The sequence below is a fragment of the Eubalaena glacialis genome, chromosome 9 (assembly GCF_028564815.1).
Source record: "Eubalaena glacialis isolate mEubGla1 chromosome 9, mEubGla1.1.hap2.+ XY, whole genome shotgun sequence".
Lineage (NCBI taxonomy): Eukaryota > Metazoa > Chordata > Mammalia > Artiodactyla > Balaenidae > Eubalaena > Eubalaena glacialis.
The window spans coordinates 96,952,833-96,970,821 of NC_083724.1; positions in this window are offsets into that span (position 1 = coordinate 96,952,833).

The window sequence follows — 17,989 nt, forward strand, 5'->3', positions numbered from 1 at the left end:
GCACAGATGCTTCTTCTGCGTGTCAACCTGGAAATGGCGGCCTTAGGAGTCAAGCCTTGTTTTCCCGTCTTGAAAGCTCCATTCAAGCGGCCTTAAAGCTACCTGAAAAACACTGTGGTTGTGGGACTTGTATTCACTCCAGGCATGGCTCTGGAAGAACATGAGTTATCTCGAAAGAAAGCGGGTGCTTCCAGGCTCTGGTTAGGAGCATATCCTGCCCTGCACTAGAGCTAAGGGGAATCTTGACGTGCACTCTACCCTGGCCTACAGCTCTGATTTGCCATCCAGAAGGGTAGTTGTGCAGCCTTTTCCTTGAGTCCTTAGTCACAGTTCTGCATTAGTTTAAAGGTACTAATCTTCTCAGGACTCCAGTCCCACTCGTGCCAGTACCCGTTTCCGTACAAGAACTCTGAGTACCCCAGGGCTCCCCTGGGCTTGCCGGGCCACACTCACACCCGTAGGCCCTTCACTGTGCCCCTCTGTAGGCCGAGTGAAGCATAACAAACTGCACTCTTTCTTGGGAAAGCTAGATTTCCTCAGCTCACCAGCAGCCTCTGGAACACGGTTCTAGCAAGTCCAGCATACCATGGAAGTCTGCCTCATCGCCCTATTCTGAGCTGTGTACTGAGCAAAACTCTCTGCTTTGAAGTCCTTCGAGGACCTCATACCTGAAGTCACCGTATCTCAAGGAGAAAGACGGCTTGCATTCCAACTTCCACTAAAGCACAGTTTTCTGTGTAACACTTCAGGCTTTGGGGACATGCACAGGGCTCTTAGGAGACCTAGGGCAGTCTATTGTCTAGGCACGTCGCTACATGTACAACACCCTGTGCAGAAAACTTGATTCTGGGAAGAGCCAAGTAGCTAGCTAGGTCTCTTTTGTCCTCTTAGAAACCACAGATACTTAGGCTACGTGTCAATCTGGAAACAGGACCTGATGGGACTAGCCTTGTTTCCCATCATGAAAGCTCCTTTTATGCGCCTTGAAGCTAAGTGAAAAACACTGTTGGTGTCGGGCTTATACACACGACAGGCATGGCTGTGAGAGGGAAAAAGAGGTGTCACGAAGAAACATGGTATTCCAGTTTCTGAGTCAGAGCTGATCCTGTCCTGTTCTATAGCTAAAGGGAAACTCAAAGTGAGGCCTAACTTCGAAGGAGGGCCCTGATATGCCTTACAGCGGGTTAGGCGTGCAACAGCTTCCATGAGGCCTTAGTCGCTCTCCTGCTTTAGTTGAACGCTAGTAAGCTTTTCAGGCCGCTTAGATCCCTCGCGGCTGCACTCGTTTCCGTACAAGGATACTGAGTACCCGCAGGCTCCCCTTGGCTTGCTGGGCCGCACTCAGACCCGTAGCCCCATCAGGGTGCCCCTGGGTAGGCCGAGTGAAGGGTAACCCGCTGCACTCTTCCTTGGGCGAGCTAGATATCCCCAGCTCACCAACGGCTTCATCAACACGGTTCTAGCAAGGCCAGCATACCATGGAAGTCGTCCTCGTTGCCCTAGTCTGAGCGGTACTGAGAAAAACTCTATGCTTACAAGTCCTTCTAGGACCTCATCCCTGAAGTCACCGTATCTCTAGGAGAAAGGCAGCTTGCACTGCAACTTCCACTACAGCACAGTTTTGTGTGGAACACTTCAGGTTTTTGGGAGAGGCACAGGACCCTAGGAGACCTAGGGCAGTCTGTCATCAAAGCAGTTCGCTACACGCAGAGCGCCCTATGCAGAAAAGTTGAATCAGGGAAGAGCCAGGGAGGTAGCTAGGTCTCTTTTGACCTGCCAGTACCCACAGACACTTATGCTGCATGTCAATCTAGTGATGGTGCCTGATGCGACTGGCCTTGTTTTCCCACCTTGAAAGCTCTTCTTATGCGCCTTGAAGCTCCCTTAAAAACACTGTGGTTGTCAGGCTTATACTCACGGCAGGCATGGCTGTGAGAGGGAAAAAGAGGTTACACGAAGAGACAGGGTATTTCAGTTTCTGAGTCAGAGCTCATCCTGCCTTGTTATGTAGCTAAATGGAAACTCAAAGTGAGCCCTAGCTTCGAAGGAGGGCCCTGATATGCCTTACAGCGGGATAGGCGTACAACAGCTTCTATGAAGCCTTAGTCACTCTTCTGCTTTAGCTGAACGCTAGTAAGCTTTTCTGGACTCCTAGACCCCTCGTGGCAGCACTCGCTTCCCTACAAAGGCACTGAGCACCCTCAGGCTCTCCTGAGTCGAAGATCAACATTCAGACACGTAGACCCTTCGGAGTACCCGTGTCTGTGCCGAGTGAAGGAGAGCATGATGCACACTTCGTCGCGGGACCTAGATTTTCTCAGCTCACCAATAGCCTCAGGAACATGATTCTAGGAGGTGCAGCATGCCATGCAAGTCTGCCTGCTTACAGTAGTCCGAGCTGTACTGAGAAAAACTCTTTGCTTACAATTCCTTCTACCACCTCATAGCTGAAGTCAACCTACCTCTAGGAGAAAGTCGGCTTGTGGTCCAAGTGCAACTAGAGCACACTTTCTGGTATAATGCTACAGGCTTTTGGAAGATGCCCAGGAGCCAGGACACCTAGGGAATTCTTTCATTTAGGCAGTTCGCTACACGCAGAACACCCGGCATAGGAAAGTGGATTCTCCAAGACCCAGGGAGTAGCTAGGTCTCTTTTGACTTGTTAGAAAGCACAGATGCTTCTTCTGCGTGTCAACCTGGAAATGGCGGCCTTAGGAGTCAAGCCTTGTTTTCCCGTCTTGAAAGCTCCATTCAAGCGGCCTTAAAGCTACCTGAAAAACACTGTGGTTGTGGGACTTGTATTCACTCCAGGCATGGCTCTGGAAGAACATGAGTTATCTCGAAAGAAAGCGGGTGCTTCCAGGCTCTGGTTAGGAGCATATCCTGCCCTGCACTAGAGCTAAGGGGAATCTTGACGTGCACTCTACCCTGGCCTACAGCTCTGATTTGCCATCCAGAAGGGTAGTTGTGCAGCCTTTTCCTTGAGTCCTTAGTCACAGTTCTGCATTAGTTTAAAGGTACTAATCTTCTCAGGACTCCAGTCCCACTCGTGCCAGTACCCGTTTCTGTACAAGAACTCTGAGTACCCCAGGGCTCCCCTGGGCTTGCCGGGCCACACTCACACCTGTAGGCCCTTCACTGTGCCCCTCTGTAGGCCGAGTGAAGCATAACAAACTGCACTCTTTCTTGGGAAAGCTAGATTTCCTCAGCTCACCAGCAGCCTCTGGAACACGGTTCTAGCAAGGCCAGCATACCATGGAAGTCTGCCTCATCGCCCTATTCTGAGCTGTACTGAGCAAAACTCTCTGCTTTGAAGTCCTTCGAGGACCTCATACCTGAAGTCACCGTATCTCAAGGAGAAAGACGGCTTGCATTCCCACTTCCACTAAAGCACAGTTTTCTGTGTAACACTTCAGGCTTTGGGGACATGCACAGGGCTCTTAGGAGACCTAGGGCAGTCTATTGTCTAGGCACGTCGCTACATGTACAACACCCTGTGCAGAAAACTTGATTCTGGGAAGAGCCAAGTAGCTAGCTAGGTCTCATTTGTCCTCTTAGAAACCACAGATACTTACGCTACGTGTCAATCTGGAAACAGGACCTGATGGGACTAGCCTTGTTTCCCATCATGAAAGCTCCTTTTATGCGCCTTGAAGCTAAGTGAAAAACACTGTTGGTGTCGGGCTTATACACACGACAGGCATGGCTGTGAGAGGGAAAAAGAGGTGTCACGAAGAAACATGGTATTCCAGTTTCTGAGTCAGAGCTGATCCTGTCCTGTTCTATAGCTAAAGGGAAACTCAAAGTGAGGCCTAACTTCGAAGGAGGGCCCTGATATGCCTTACAGCGGGTTAGGCGTGCAACAGCTTCCATGAGGCCTTAGTCGCTCTCCTGCTTTAGTTGAACGCTAGTAAGCTTTTCAGGCCTCCTAGATCCCTCGCGGCAGCACTCGTTTCCGTACAAGGATACTGAGTACCCGCAGGCTCCCCTGGGCTTGCTGGGCCGCACTCAGAGCCGTAGGCCCATCAGGGTGCCCCTGGGTAGGCCGAGTGAAGGGTAACCCGCTGCACTCTTCCTTGGGCGAGCTAGATATCCCCAGCTCACCAACGGCTTCATCAACACGGTTCTAGCAAGGCCAGCATACCATGGAAGTCGTCCTCGTTGCCCTAGTCTGAGCGGTACTGAGAAAAACTCTCTGCTTACAAGTCCTTCTAGGACCTCATCCCTGAAGTCACCGTATCTCTAGGAGAAAGGCAGCTTGCACAGCAACTTCCACTACAGCACAGTTTTGTGTGGAACACTTCAGGTTTTTGGTAGAGGCACAGGACCCTAGGAGACCTAGGGCAGTCTGTCATCGAAGCAGTTCGCTACACGCAGAGCGCCCTATGCAGAAAAGTTCAATCAGGGAAGAGCCAGGGAGGTAGCTAGGTCTCTTTTGACCTGCCAGTACCCACAGACACTTATGCTGCATGTCAATCTGGTGATGGTGCCTGATGCGACTGGCCTTGTTTTCCCACCTTGGAAGCTCTTCTTCTGCGCCTTGAAGCTCCCTTAAAAACACTGTGGTTGTCAGGCTTATACTCATGGCAGGCATGGCTGTGAGAGGGCAAAAGAGGTTTCACGACGAGACAGGGTATTTCAGTTTCTAAATCAGAGCTCATCCTGTCCTGTTTTATAGCTAAGGGGAAACTCAAAGTGAGCCCTCGCTTCGAAGGTGGCCCCTGATATGCCTTACAGCGGGGTAGGCGTGCAACAGCTTCCATGAGGCCTTAGTCGCTCTTCTGCTTTAGTTGAACGCTAGTAAGCTTTTCAGGCCTCCTAGATCCCTCGCGGCAGCACTCGTTTCCGTACAAGGATACTGAGTACCCCCAGGCTCCCCTGGGCTTGCTGGGCCACACTCAGACCCGTAGGCCCATCAGGGTGCCCCTGGGTAGGCCGAGTGAAGGGTAACCCGCTGCACTCTTCCTTGGGCGAGCTAGATATCCCCAGCTCACCAACGGCTTCATCAACACGGTTCTAGCAAGGCCAGCATACCATGGAAGTCGTCCTCGTTGCCCTAGTCTGAGCGGTACTGAGAAAAACTCTCTGCTTACAAGTCCTTCTAGGACCTCATCCCTGAAGTCACCGTATCTCTAGGAGAAAGGCAGCTTGCACTGCAACTTCCACTACAGCACAGTTTTGTGTGGAACACTTCAGGTTTTTGGGAGAGGCACAGGACCCTAGGAGACCTAGGGCAGTCTGTCATCGAAGCAGTTCGCTACACGCAGAGCGCCCTATGCAGAAAAGTTGAATCAGGGAAGAGCCAGGGAGGTAGCTAGGTCTCTTTTGACCTGCCAGTACCCACAGACACTTATGCTGCATGTCAATCTGGTGATGGTGCCTGATGCGACTGGCCTTGTTTTCCCACCTTGAGAGCTCTTCTTATGCGCCTTGAAGCTCCCTTAAAAACACTGTGGTTGTCAGGCTTATACTCACGGCAGGCATGGCTGTGAGAGGGAAAAAGAGGTTACACGAAGAGACAGGGTATTTCAGTTTCTGAGTCAGAGCTCATCCTGCCTTGTTATGTAGCTAAATGGAAACTCAAAGTGAGCCCTAGCTTCGAAGGAGGGCCCTGATATGCCATGCAGCGGGATAGGCGTACAACAGCTTCTATGAAGCCTTAGTCACTCTTCTGCTTTAGCTGAAGGCTAGTAAGCTTTTCTGGACTCCTAGACCCCTCGCGGCAGCACTCGCTTCCCTACAAAGGCACTGAGCACCCCCAGGCTCTCCTGAGTCGAAGATCAACATTCAGACACGTAGACCCTTCGGAGTACCCGTGTCTGTGCCGAGTGAAGGAGAGCATGATGCACACTTCGTCGCGGGACCTAGATTTTCTCAGGTCACCAATAGCCTCAGGAACATGATTCTAGGAGGTGCAGCATGCCATGCAAGTCTGCCTGCTTACAGTAGTCCGAGCTGTACTGAGAAAAACTCTTTGCTTACAATTCCTTCTACCACCTCATAGCTGAAGTCAACCTACCTCTAGGAGAAAGTCGGCTTGTGGTCCAAGTGCAACTAGAGCACACTTTCTGGTATAATGCTACAGGCTTTTGGAAGATGCCCAGGAGCCAGGACACCTAGGGAATTCTTTCATTTAGGCAGTTCGCTACACGCAGAACACCCGGCATAGGAAAGTGGATTCTCCAAGACCCAGGGAGTAGCTAGGTCTCTTTTGACTTGTTAGAAAGCACAGATGCTTCTTCTGCGTGTCAACCTGGAAATGGCGGCCTTAGGAGTCAAGCCTTGTTTTCCCGTCTTGAAAGCTCCATTCAAGCGGCCTTAAAGCTACCTGAAAAACACTGTGGTTGTGGGACTTGTATTCACTCCAGGCATGGCTCTGGAAGAACATGAGTTATCTCGAAAGAAAGCGGGTGCTTCCAGGCTCTGGTTAGGAGCATATCCTGCCCTGCACTAGAGCTAAGGGGAATCTTGACGTGCACTCTACCCTGGCCTACAGCTCTGATTTGCCATCCAGAAGGGTAGTTGTGCAGCCTTTTCCTTGAGTCCTTAGTCACAGTTCTGCATTAGTTTAAAGGTACTAATCTTCTCAGGACTCCAGTCCCACTCGTGCCAGTACCCGTTTCCGTACAAGAACTCTGAGTACCCCAGGGCTCCCCTGGGCTTGCCGGGCCACACTCACACCCGTAGGCCCTTCACTGTGCCCCTCTGTAGGCCGAGTGAAGCATAACAAACTGCACTCTTTCTTGGGAAAGCTAGATTTCCTCAGCTCACCAGCAGCCTCTGGAACACGGTTCTAGCAAGTCCAGCATACCATGGAAGTCTGCCTCTTCGCCCTATTCTGAGCTGTACTGAGCAAAACTCTCTGCTTTGAAGTCCTTCGAGGACCTCATACCTGAAGTCACCGTATCTCAAGGAGAAAGACGGCTTGCATTCCCACTTCCACTAAAGCACTGTTTTCTGTGTAACACTTCAGGCTTTGGGGACATGCACAGGGCTCTTAGGAGACCTAGGGCAGTCTATTGTCTAGGCACGTCACTACATGTACAACACCCTGTGCAGAAAACTTGATTCTGGGAAGAGCCAAGTAGCTAGCTAGGTCTCTTTTGTCCTCTTAGAAACCACAGATACTTAGGCTACGTGTCAATCTGGAAACAGGACCTGATGGGACTAGCCTTGTTTCCCATCATGAAAGCTCCTTTTATGCGCCTTGAAGCTAAGTGAAAAACACTGTTGGTGTCGTGCTTATACACACGACAGGCATGGCTGTGAAAGGGAAAAAGAGGTGTCACGAAGAAACATGGTATTCCAGTTTCTGAGTCAGAGCTGATCCTGTCCTGTTCTATAGCTAAAGGGAAACTCAAAGTGAGGCCTAACTTCGAAGGAGGGCCCTGATATGCCTTACAGCGGGTTAGGCGTGCAACAGCTTCCATGAGGCCTTAGTCGCTCTCCTGCTTTAGTTGAACGCTAGTAAGCTTTTCAGGCCGCTTAGATCCCTCGCGGCAGCACTCGTTTCAGTACAAGGATACTGAGTACCCGCAGGCTCCCCTTGGCTTGCTGGGCCGCACTCAGACCCGTAGGCCCATCAGGGTGCCCCTGGGTAGGCCGAGTGAAGGGTAACCCGCTGCACTCTTCCTTGGGCGAGCTAGATATCCCCAGCTCACCAACGGCTTCATCAACACGGTTCTAGCAAGGCCAGCATACCATGGAAGTCGTCCTCGTTGCCCTAGTCTGAGCGGTACTGAGAAAAACTCTCTGCTTACAAGTCCTTCTAGGACCTCATCCCTGAAGTCACCGTATCTCTAGGAGAAAGGCAGCTTGCACAGCAACTTCCACTACAGCACAGTTTTGTGTGGAACACTTCAGGTTTTTGGGAGAGGCACAGGCCCCTAGGAGACCTAGGGCAGTCTGTCATCGAAGCAGTTCGCTACACGCAGAGCGCCCTATGCAGAAAAGTTGAATCAGGGAAGAGCCAGGGAGGTAGCTAGGTCTCTTTTGACCTGCCAGTACCCACAGACACTTATGCTGCATGTCAATCTGGTGATGGTGCCTGATGCGACTGGCTTTGTTTTCCCACCTTGAAAGCTCTTCTTATGCGCCTTGAAGCTCCCTTAAAAACACTGTGGTTGTCAGGCTTATACTCACGGCAGGCATGGCTGTGAGAGGGCAAAAGAGGTTTCACGACGAGACAGGGTATTTCAGTTTCTAAATCAGAGCTCATCCTGTCCTGTTTTATAGCTAAGGGGAAACTCAAAGTGAGCCCTCGCTTCGAAGGCGGCCCCTGATATGCCTTACAGCGGGGTAGGCGTGCAACAGCTTCCATGAGGCCTTAGTCGCTCTTCTGCTTTAGTTGAACGCTAGTAAGCTTTTCAGGCCTCCTAGATCCCTCGTGGCAGCACTCGTTTCCGTACAAGGATACTGAGTACCCCCAGGCTCCCCTGGGCTTGCTGGGCCACACTCAGACCCGTAGGCCCATCAGGGTGCCCCTGGGTAGGCCGAGTGAAGGGTAACCCGCTGCACTCTTCCTTGGGCGAGCTAGATATCCCCAGCTCACCAACGGCTTCATCAACACGGTTCTAGCAAGGCCAGCATACCATGGAAGTCGTCCTCGTTGCCCTAGTCTGAGCGGTACTGAGAAAAACTCTCTGCTTACAAGTCCTTCTAGGACCTCATCCCTGAAGTCACCGTATCTCTAGGAGAACGGCAGCTTGCACTGTAACTTCCACTACAGCACAGTTTTGTGTGGAACACTTCAGGTTTTTGGGAGAGGCACAGGAACCTAGGAGACCTAGGGCAGTCTTTCATCTAAGCAGTTCGCTACACGCAGAGCGCCCTATGCAGAAAAGTTGAATCAGGGAAGAGCCAGGGAGGTAGCTAGGTCTCTTTTGACCTGCCAGTACCCACGGACACTTATGCTGCGTGTCAACCTGGTGATGGTGCCTGATGCGACTGGCTTTGTTTTCCCACCTTGAAAGCTCTACTTATGCGCCTTGAAGCTCCCTTAAAAACACTGTGGTTGTAAGGCTTATACTCACGGCAGGCATGGCTGTGAGAGGGAAAAGAGGTTACACGAAGAGACAGGGTATTTCAGTTTCTGAGTCAGAGCTCATCCTGCCTTGTTATGTAGCTAAATGGAAACTCAAAGTGAGCCCTAGCTTCGAAGGAGGGCCCTGATATGCCATGCAGCGGGATAGGCGTACAACAGCTTCTATGAAGCCTTAGTCACTCTTCTGCTTTAGCTGAAGGCTAGTAAGCTTTTCTGGACTCCTAGACCCCTCGCGGCAGCACTCGCTTCCCTACAAAGGCACTGAGCACCCCCAGGCTCTCCTGAGTCGAAGATCAACATTCAGACACGTAGACCCTTCGGAGTACCCGTGTCTGTGCCGAGTGAAGGAGAGCATGATGCACACTTCGTCGCGGGACCTAGATTTTCTCAGCTCACCAATAGCCTCAGGAACATGATTCTAGGAGGTGCAGCATGCCATGCAAGTCTGCCTGCTTACAGTAGTCCGAGCTGTACTGAGAAAAACTCTTTGCTTACAATTCCTTCTACCACCTCATAGCTGAAGTCAACCTACCTCTAGGAGAAAGTCGGCTTGTGGTCCAAGTGCAACTAGAGCACACTTTCTGGTATAATGCTACAGGCTTTTGGAAGATGCCCAGGAGCCAGGACACCTAGGGAATTCTTTCATTTAGGCAGTTCGCTACACGCAGAACACCCGGCATAGGAAAGTGGATTCTCCAAGACCCAGGGAGTAGCTAGGTCTCTTTTGACTTGTTAGAAAGCACAGATGCTTCTTCTGCGTGTCAACCTGGAAATGGCGGCCTTAGGAGTCAAGCCTTGTTTTCCCGTCTTGAAAGCTCCATTCAAGCGGCCTTAAAGCTACCTGAAAAACACTGTGGTTGTGGGACTTGTATTCACTCCAGGCATGGCTCTGGAAGAACATGAGTTATCTCGAAAGAAAGCGGGTGCTTCCAGGCTCTGGTTAGGAGCATATCCTGCCCTGCACTAGAGCTAAGGGGAATCTTGACGTGCACTCTACCCTGGCCTACAGCTCTGATTTGCCATCCAGAAGGGTAGTTGTGCAGCCTTTTCCTTGAGTCCTTAGTCACAGTTCTGCATTAGTTTAAAGGTACTAATCTTCTCAGGACTCCAGTCCCACTCGTGCCAGTACCCGTTTCCGTACAAGAACTCTGAGTACCCCAGGGCTCCCCTGGGCTTGCCGGGCCACACTCACACCCGTAGGCCCTTCACTGTGCCCCTCTGTAGGCCGAGTGAAGCATAACAAACTGCACTCTTTCTTGGGAAAGCTAGATTTCCTCAGCTCACCAGCAGCCTCTGGAACACGGTTCTAGCAAGTCCAGCATACCATGGAAGTCTGCCTCATCGCCCTATTCTGAGCTGTGTACTGAGCAAAACTCTCTGCTTTGAAGTCCTTCGAGGACCTCATACCTGAAGTCACCGTATCTCAAGGAGAAAGACGGCTTGCATTCCAACTTCCACTAAAGCACACTTTTCTGTGTAACACTTCAGGCTTTGGGGACATGCACAGGGCTCTTAGGAGACCTAGGGCAGTCTATTGTCTAGGCACGTCGCTACATGTACAACACCCTGTGCAGAAAACTTGATTCTGGGAAGAGCCAAGTAGCTAGCTAGGTCTCTTTTGTCCTCTTAGAAACCACAGATACTTATGCTACGTGTCAATCTGGAAACAGGACCTGATGGGACTAGCCTTGTTTCCCATCATGAAAGCTCCTTTTATGCGCCTTGAAGCTAAGTGAAAAACACTGTTGGTGTCGGGCTTATACACACGACAGGCATGGCTGTGAGAGGGAAAAAGAGGTGTCACGAAGAAACATGGTATTCCAGTTTCTGAGTCAGAGCTGATCCTGTCCTGTTCTATAGCTAAAGGGAAACTCAAAGTGAGGCCTAACTTCGAAGGAGGGCCCTGATATGCCTTACAGCGGGTTAGGCGTGCAACAGCTTCCATGAGGCCTTAGTCGCTCTCCTGCTTTAGTTGAACGCTAGTAAGCTTTTCAGGCCGCTTAGATCCCTCGCGGCTGCACTCGTTTCCGTACAAGGATACTGAGTACCCGCAGGCTCCCCTTGGCTTGCTGGGCCGCACTCAGACCCGTAGGCCCATCAGGGTGCCCCTGGGTAGGCCGAGTGAAGGGTAACCCGCTGCACTCTTCCTTGGGCGAGCTAGATATCCCCAGCTCACCAACGGCTTCATCAACACGGTTCTAGCAAGGCCAGCATACCATGGAAGTCGTCCTCGTTGCCCTAGTCTGAGCGGTACTGAGAAAAACTCTCTGCTTACAAGTCCTTCTAGGACCTCATCCCTGAAGTCACCGTATCTCTAGGAGAAAGGCAGCTTGCACAGCAACTTCCACTACAGCACAGTTTTGTGTGGAACACTTCAGGTTTTTGGGAGAGGCACAGGACCCTAGGAGACCTAGGGCAGTCTGTCATCGAAGCAGTTCGCTACACGCAGAGCGCCCTATGCAGAAAAGTTGAATCAGGGAAGAGCCAGGGAGGTAGCTAGGTCTCTTTTGACCTGCCAGTACCCACAGACACTTATGCTGCATGTCAATCTGGTGATGGTGCCTGATGCGACTGGCTTTGTTTTCCCACCTTGAAAGCTCTTCTTATGCGCCTTGAAGCTCCCTTAAAAACACTGTGGTTGTCAGGCTTATACTCACGGCAGGCATGGCTGTGAGAGGGCAAAAGAGGTTTCACGACGAGACAGGGTATTTCAGTTTCTAAATCAGAGCTCATCCTGTCCTGTTTTATAGCTAAGGGGAAACTCAAAGTGAGCCCTCGCTTCGAAGGCGGCCCCTGATATGCCTTACAGCGGGGTAGGCGTGCAACAGCTTCCATGAGGCCTTAGTCGCTCTTCTGCTTTAGTTGAACGCTAGTAAGCTTTTCAGGCCTCCTAGATCCCTCGCGGCAGCACTCGTTTCCGTACAAGGATACTGAGTACCCCCAGGCTCCCCTGGGCTTGCTGGGCCACACTCAGACCCGTAGGCCCATCAGGGTGCCCCTGGGTAGGCCGAGTGAAGGGTAACCCGCTGCACTCTTCCTTGGGCAAGCTAGATATCCCCAGCTCACCAACGGCTTCATGAACACGGTTCTAGCAAGGCCAGCATACCATGGAAGTCGTCCTCGTTGCCCTAGTCTGAGCGGTACTGAGAAAAACTCTCTGCTTACAAGTCCTTCTAGGACCTCATCCCTGAAGTCACCGTATCTCTAGGAGAAAGGCAGCTTGCACTGCAACTTCCACTACGGCACAGTTTTGTGTGGAACACTTCAGGTTTTTGGGAGAGGCACAGGAACCTAGGAGACCTAGGGCAGTCTTTCATCTAAGCAGTTCGCTACACGCAGAACGCCCTATGCAGAAAAGTTGAATCAGGGAAGAGCCAGGGAGGTAGCTAGGTCTCTTTTGACCTGCCAGTACCCACGGAAACTTATGCTGCATGTCAACCTGGTGATGGTGCCTGATGCGACTGGCTTTGTTTTCCCACCTTGAAAGCTCTTCTTCTGCGCCTTGAAGCTCCCTTAAAAACACTGTGGTTGTCAGGCTTATACTCACGGCAGGCATGGCTGTGAGAGGTAAAAAGAGGTTACACGAAGAGACAGGGTATTTCATTTTCTGAGTCAGAGCTCATCCTGCCTTGTTATGTAGCTAAATGGAAACTCAAAGTGAGCCCTAACTTCGAAGGAGGGCCCTGATATGCCATGCAGCGGGATAGGCGTACAACAGCTTCTATGAAGCCTTAGTCACTCTTCTGCTTTAGCTGAAGGCTAGTAAGCTTTTCTGGACTCCTAGACCCCTCGCGGCAGCACTCGCTTCCCTACAAAGGCACTGAGCACCCCCACGCTCTCCGGAGTCGAAGATCAACATTCAGACACGTAGACCCTTCGGAGTACCCGTGTCTGTGCCGAGTGAAGGAGAGCATGATGCACACTTCGTCGCGGGACCTAGATTTTCTCAGCTCACCAATAGCCTCAGGAACATGATTCTAGGAGGTGCAGCATGCCATGCAAGTCTGCCTGCTTACAGTAGTCCGAGCTGTACTGAGAAAAACTCTTTGCTTACAATTCCTTCTACCACCTCATAGCTGAAGTCAACCTACCTCTAGGAGAAAGTCGGCTTGTGGTCCAAGTGCAACTAGAGCACACTTTCTGGTATAATGCTACAGGCTTTTGGAAGATGCCCAGGAGCCAGGACACCTAGGGAATTCTTTCATTTAGGCAGTTCGCTACACGCAGAACACCCGGCATAGGAAAGTGGATTCTCCAAGACCCAGGGAGTAGCTAGGTCTCTTTTGACTTGTTAGAAAGCACAGATGCTTCTTCTGCGTGTCAACCTGGAAATGGCGGCCTTAGGAGTCAAGCCTTGTTTTCCCGTCTTGAAAGCTCCATTCAAGCGGCCTTAAAGCTACCTGAAAAACACTGTGGTTGTGGGACTTGTATTCACTCCAGGCATGGCTCTGGAAGAACATGAGTTATCTCGAAAGAAAGCGGGTGCTTCCAGGCTCTGGTTAGGAGCATATCCTGCCCTGCACTAGAGCTAAGGGGAATCTTGACGTGCACTCTACCCTGGCCTACAGCTCTGATTTGCCATCCAGAAGGGTAGTTGTGCAGCCTTTTCCTTGAGTCCTTAGTCACAGTTCTGCATTAGTTTAAAGGTACTAATCTTCTCAGGACTCCAGTCCCACTCGTGCCAGTACCCGTTTCCGTACAAGAACTCTGAGTACCCCAGGGCTCCCCTGGGCTTGCCGGGCCACACTCACACCCGTAGACCCTTCACTGTGCCCCTCTGTAGGCCGAGTGAAGCATAACAAACTGCACTCTTTCTTGGGAAAGCTAGATTTCCTCAGCTCACCAGCAGCCTCTGGAACACGGTTCTAGAAAGTCCCGCATACCATGGAAGTCTGCCTCATCGCCCTATTCTGAGCTGTACTGAGCAAAACTCTCTGCTTTGAAGTCCTTCGAGGACCTCATACCTGAAGTCACCGTATCTCAAGGAGAAAGACGGCTTGCATTCCAACTTCCACTAAAGCACAGTTTTCTGTGTAACACTTCAGGCTTTGGGGACATGCACAGGGCTCTTAGGAGACCTAGGGCAGTCTATTGTCTAGGCACGTTGCTACATGTACAACACCCTGTGCAGAAAACTTGATTCTGGGAAGAGCCAAGTAGCTAGCTAGGTCTTTTTTGTCCTCTTATAAACCACAGATACTTACGCTACGTGTCAATCTGGAAACAGGACCTGATGGGACTAGCCTTGTTTCCCATCATGAAAGCTCCTTTTATGCGCCTTGAAGCTAAGTAAAAAACACTGTTGGTGTCGGGCTTATACACACGACAGGCATGGCTGTGAGAGGGAAAAAGAGGTGTCACGAAGAACCATCGTATTCCAGTTTCTGAGTCAGAGCTGATCCTGTCCTGTTCTATAGCTAAAGGGAAACTCAAAGTGAGGCCTAACTTCGAAGGAGGGCCCTGATATGCCTTACAGCGGGTTAGGCGTGCAACAGCTTCCATGAGGCCTTAGTCGCTCTCCTGCTTTAGTTGAACGCTAGTAAGCTTTTCAGGCCGCCTAGATCCCTCGCGGCAGCACTCGTTTCCGTACAAGGATACTGAGTACCCGCAGGCTCCCCTGGGCTTGCTGGGCCGCACTCAGACCCGTAGGCCCATCAGGGTGCCCCTGGGTAGGCCGAGTGAAGGGTAACCCGCTGCACTCTTCCTTGGGCGAGCTAGATATCCCCAGCTCACCAACGGCTTCATGAACACGGTTCTAGCAAGGCCAGCATACCATGGAAATCATCCTCGTTGCCCTAGTCTGAGCGGTACTGAGAAAAACTCTCTGCTTACAAGTCCTTCTAGGACCTCATCCCTGAAGTCACCGTATCTCTAGGAGAAAGGCAGCTTGCACAGCAACTTCCACTACAGCACAGTTTTGTGTGGAACACTTCAGGTTTTTGGGAGAGGCACAGGACCCTAGGAGACCTAGGGCAGTCTGTCATCGAAGCAGTTCACTACACGCAGAGCGCCCTATGCAGAAAAGTTGAATCAGGGAAGAGCCAGGGAGGTAGCTAGGTCTCTTTTGACCTGCCAGTACCCACAGACACTTATGCTGCATGTCAATCTGGTGATGGTGCCTGATGCGACTGGCCTTGTTTTCCCACCTTGAAAGCTCTTCTTATGCGCCTTGAAGCTCCCTTAAAAACACTGTGGTTGTCAGGCTTATACTCACGGCAGGCATGGCTGTGAGAGGGCAAAAAAGGTTTCACGACGAGACAGGGTATTTCAGTTTCTAAATCAGAGCTCATCCTGTCCTGTTTTATAGCTAAGGGGAAACTCAAAGTGAGCCCTCGCTTCGAAGGCGGCCCCTGATATGCCTTACAGCGGGGTAGGCGTGCAACAGCTTCCATGAGGCCTTAGTCGCTCTCCTGCTTTAGTTGAACGCTAGTAAGCTTTTCAGGCCTCCTAGATCCCTCGCGGCAGCACTCGTTTCCGTACAAGGATACTGAGTACCCCCAGGCTCCCCTGGGCTTGCTGGGCCACACTCAGACCCGTAGGCCCATCAGGGTGCCCCTGGGTAGGCCGAGTGAAGGGTAACCCGCTGCACTCTTCCTTGGGCGAGCTAGATATCCCCAGCTCACCAACGGCTTCATCAACACGGTTCTAGCAAGGCCAGCATACCATGGAAGTCGTCCTCGTTGCCCTAGTCTGAGCGGTACTGAGAAAAACTCTCTGCTTACAAGTCCTTCTAGGACCTCATCCCTGAAGTCACCGTATCTCTAGGAGAAAGGCAGCTTGCACAGCAACTTCCACTACAGCACAGTTTTGTGTGGAACACTTCAGGTTTTTGGGAGAGGCACAGGACCCTAGGAGACCTAGGGCAGTCTGTCATCGAAGCAGTTCGCTACACGCAGAGCGCCCTATGCAGAAAAGTTGAATCAGGGAAGAGCCAGGGAGGTAGCTAGGTCTCTTTTGACCTGCCAGTACCCACAGACACTTATGCTGCATGTCAATCTGGTGATGGTGCCTGATGCGACTGGCCTTGTTTTCCCACCTTGAAAGCTCTTCTTATGCGCCTTGAAGCTCCCTTAAAAACACTGTGGTTGTCAGGCTTATACTCACGGCAGGCATGGCTGTGAGAGGGAAAAAGAGGTTACACGAAGAGACAGGGTATTTCAGTTTCTGAGTCAGAGCTCATCCTGCCTTGTTATGTAGCTAAATGGAAACTCAAAGTGAGCCCTAGCTTCGAAGGAGGGCCCTGATATGCCATGCAGCGGGATAGGCGTACAACAGCTTCTATGAAGCCTTAGTCACTCTTCTGCTTTAGCTGAAGGCTAGTAAGCTTTTCTGGACTCCTAGACCCCTCGCGGCAGCACTCGCTTCCCTACAAAGGCACTGAGCACCCTCAGGCTCTCCTGAGTCGAAGATCAACATTCAGACACGTAGACCCTTCGGAGTACCCGTGTCTGTGCCGAGTGAAGGAGAGCATGATGCACACTTCGTCGCGGGACCTAGATTTTCTCAGCTCACCAATAGCCTCAGGAACATGATTCTAGGAGGTGCAGCATGCCATGCAAGTCTGCCTGCTTACAGTAGTCCGAGCTGTACTGAGAAAAACTCTTTGCTTACAATTCCTTCTACCACCTCATAGCTGAAGTCAACCTACCTCTAGGAGAAAGTCGGCTTGTGGTCCAAGTGCAACTAGAGCACACTTTCTGGTATAATGCTACAGGCTTTTGGAAGATGCCCAGGAGCCAGGACACCTAGGGAATTCTTTCATTTAGGCAGTTCGCTACACGCAGAACACCCGGCATAGGAAAGTGGATTCTCCAAGACCCAGGGAGTAGCTAGGTCTCTTTTGACTTGTTAGAAAGCACAGATGCTTCTTCTGCGTGTCAACCTGGAAATGGCGGCCTTAGGAGTCAAGCCTTGTTTTCCCGTCTTGAAAGCTCCATTCAAGCGGCCTTAAAGCTACCTGAAAAACACTGTGGTTGTGGGACTTGTATTCACTCCAGGCATGGCTCTGGAAGAACATGAGTTATCTCGAAAGAAAGCGGGTGCTTCCAGGCTCTGGTTAGGAGCATATCCTGCCCTGCACTAGAGCTAAGGGGAATCTTGACGTGCACTCTACCCTGGCCTACAGCTCTGATTTGCCATCCAGAAGGGTAGTTGTGCAGCCTTTTCCTTGAGTCCTTAGTCACAGTTCTGCATTAGTTTAAAGGTACTAATCTTCTCAGGACTCCAGTCCCACTCGTGCCAGTACCCGTTTCCGTACAAGAACTCTGAGTACCCCAGGGCTCCCCTGGGCTTGCCGGGCCACACTCACACCCGTAGGCCCTTCACTGTGCCCCTCTGTAGGCCGAGTGAAGCATAACAAACTGCACTCTTTCTTGGGAAAGCTAGATTTCCTCAGCTCACCAGCAGCCTCTGGAACACGGTTCTAGCAAGTCCAGCATACCATGGAAGTCTGCCTCATCGCCCTATTCTGAGCTGTACTGAGCAAAACTCTCTGCTTTGAAGTCCTTCGAGGACCTCATACCTGAAGTCACCGTATCTCAAGGAGAAAGACGGCTTGCATTCCAACTTCCACTAAAACACAGTTTTCTGTGTAACACTTCAGGCTTTGGGGACATGCACAGGGCTCTTAGGAGACCTAGGGCAGTCTATTGTCTAGGCACGTCGCTACATGTACAACACCCTGTGCAGAAAACTTGATTCTGGGAAGAGCCAAGTAGGGAGCTAGGCCTCTTTTGTCCTCTTAGAAACCACAGATACTTACGCTGCGTGTCAATCTGGAAACAGGACCTGATGGGACTAGCCTTGTTTCCCATCATGAAAGCTCCTTTTATGCGCCTTGAAGCTAAGTGAAAAACACTGTTGGTGTCGTGCTTATACACACGACAGGCATGGCTGTGAGTGGGAAAAAGAGGTGTCACGAAGAAACATGGTATTCCAGTTTCTGAG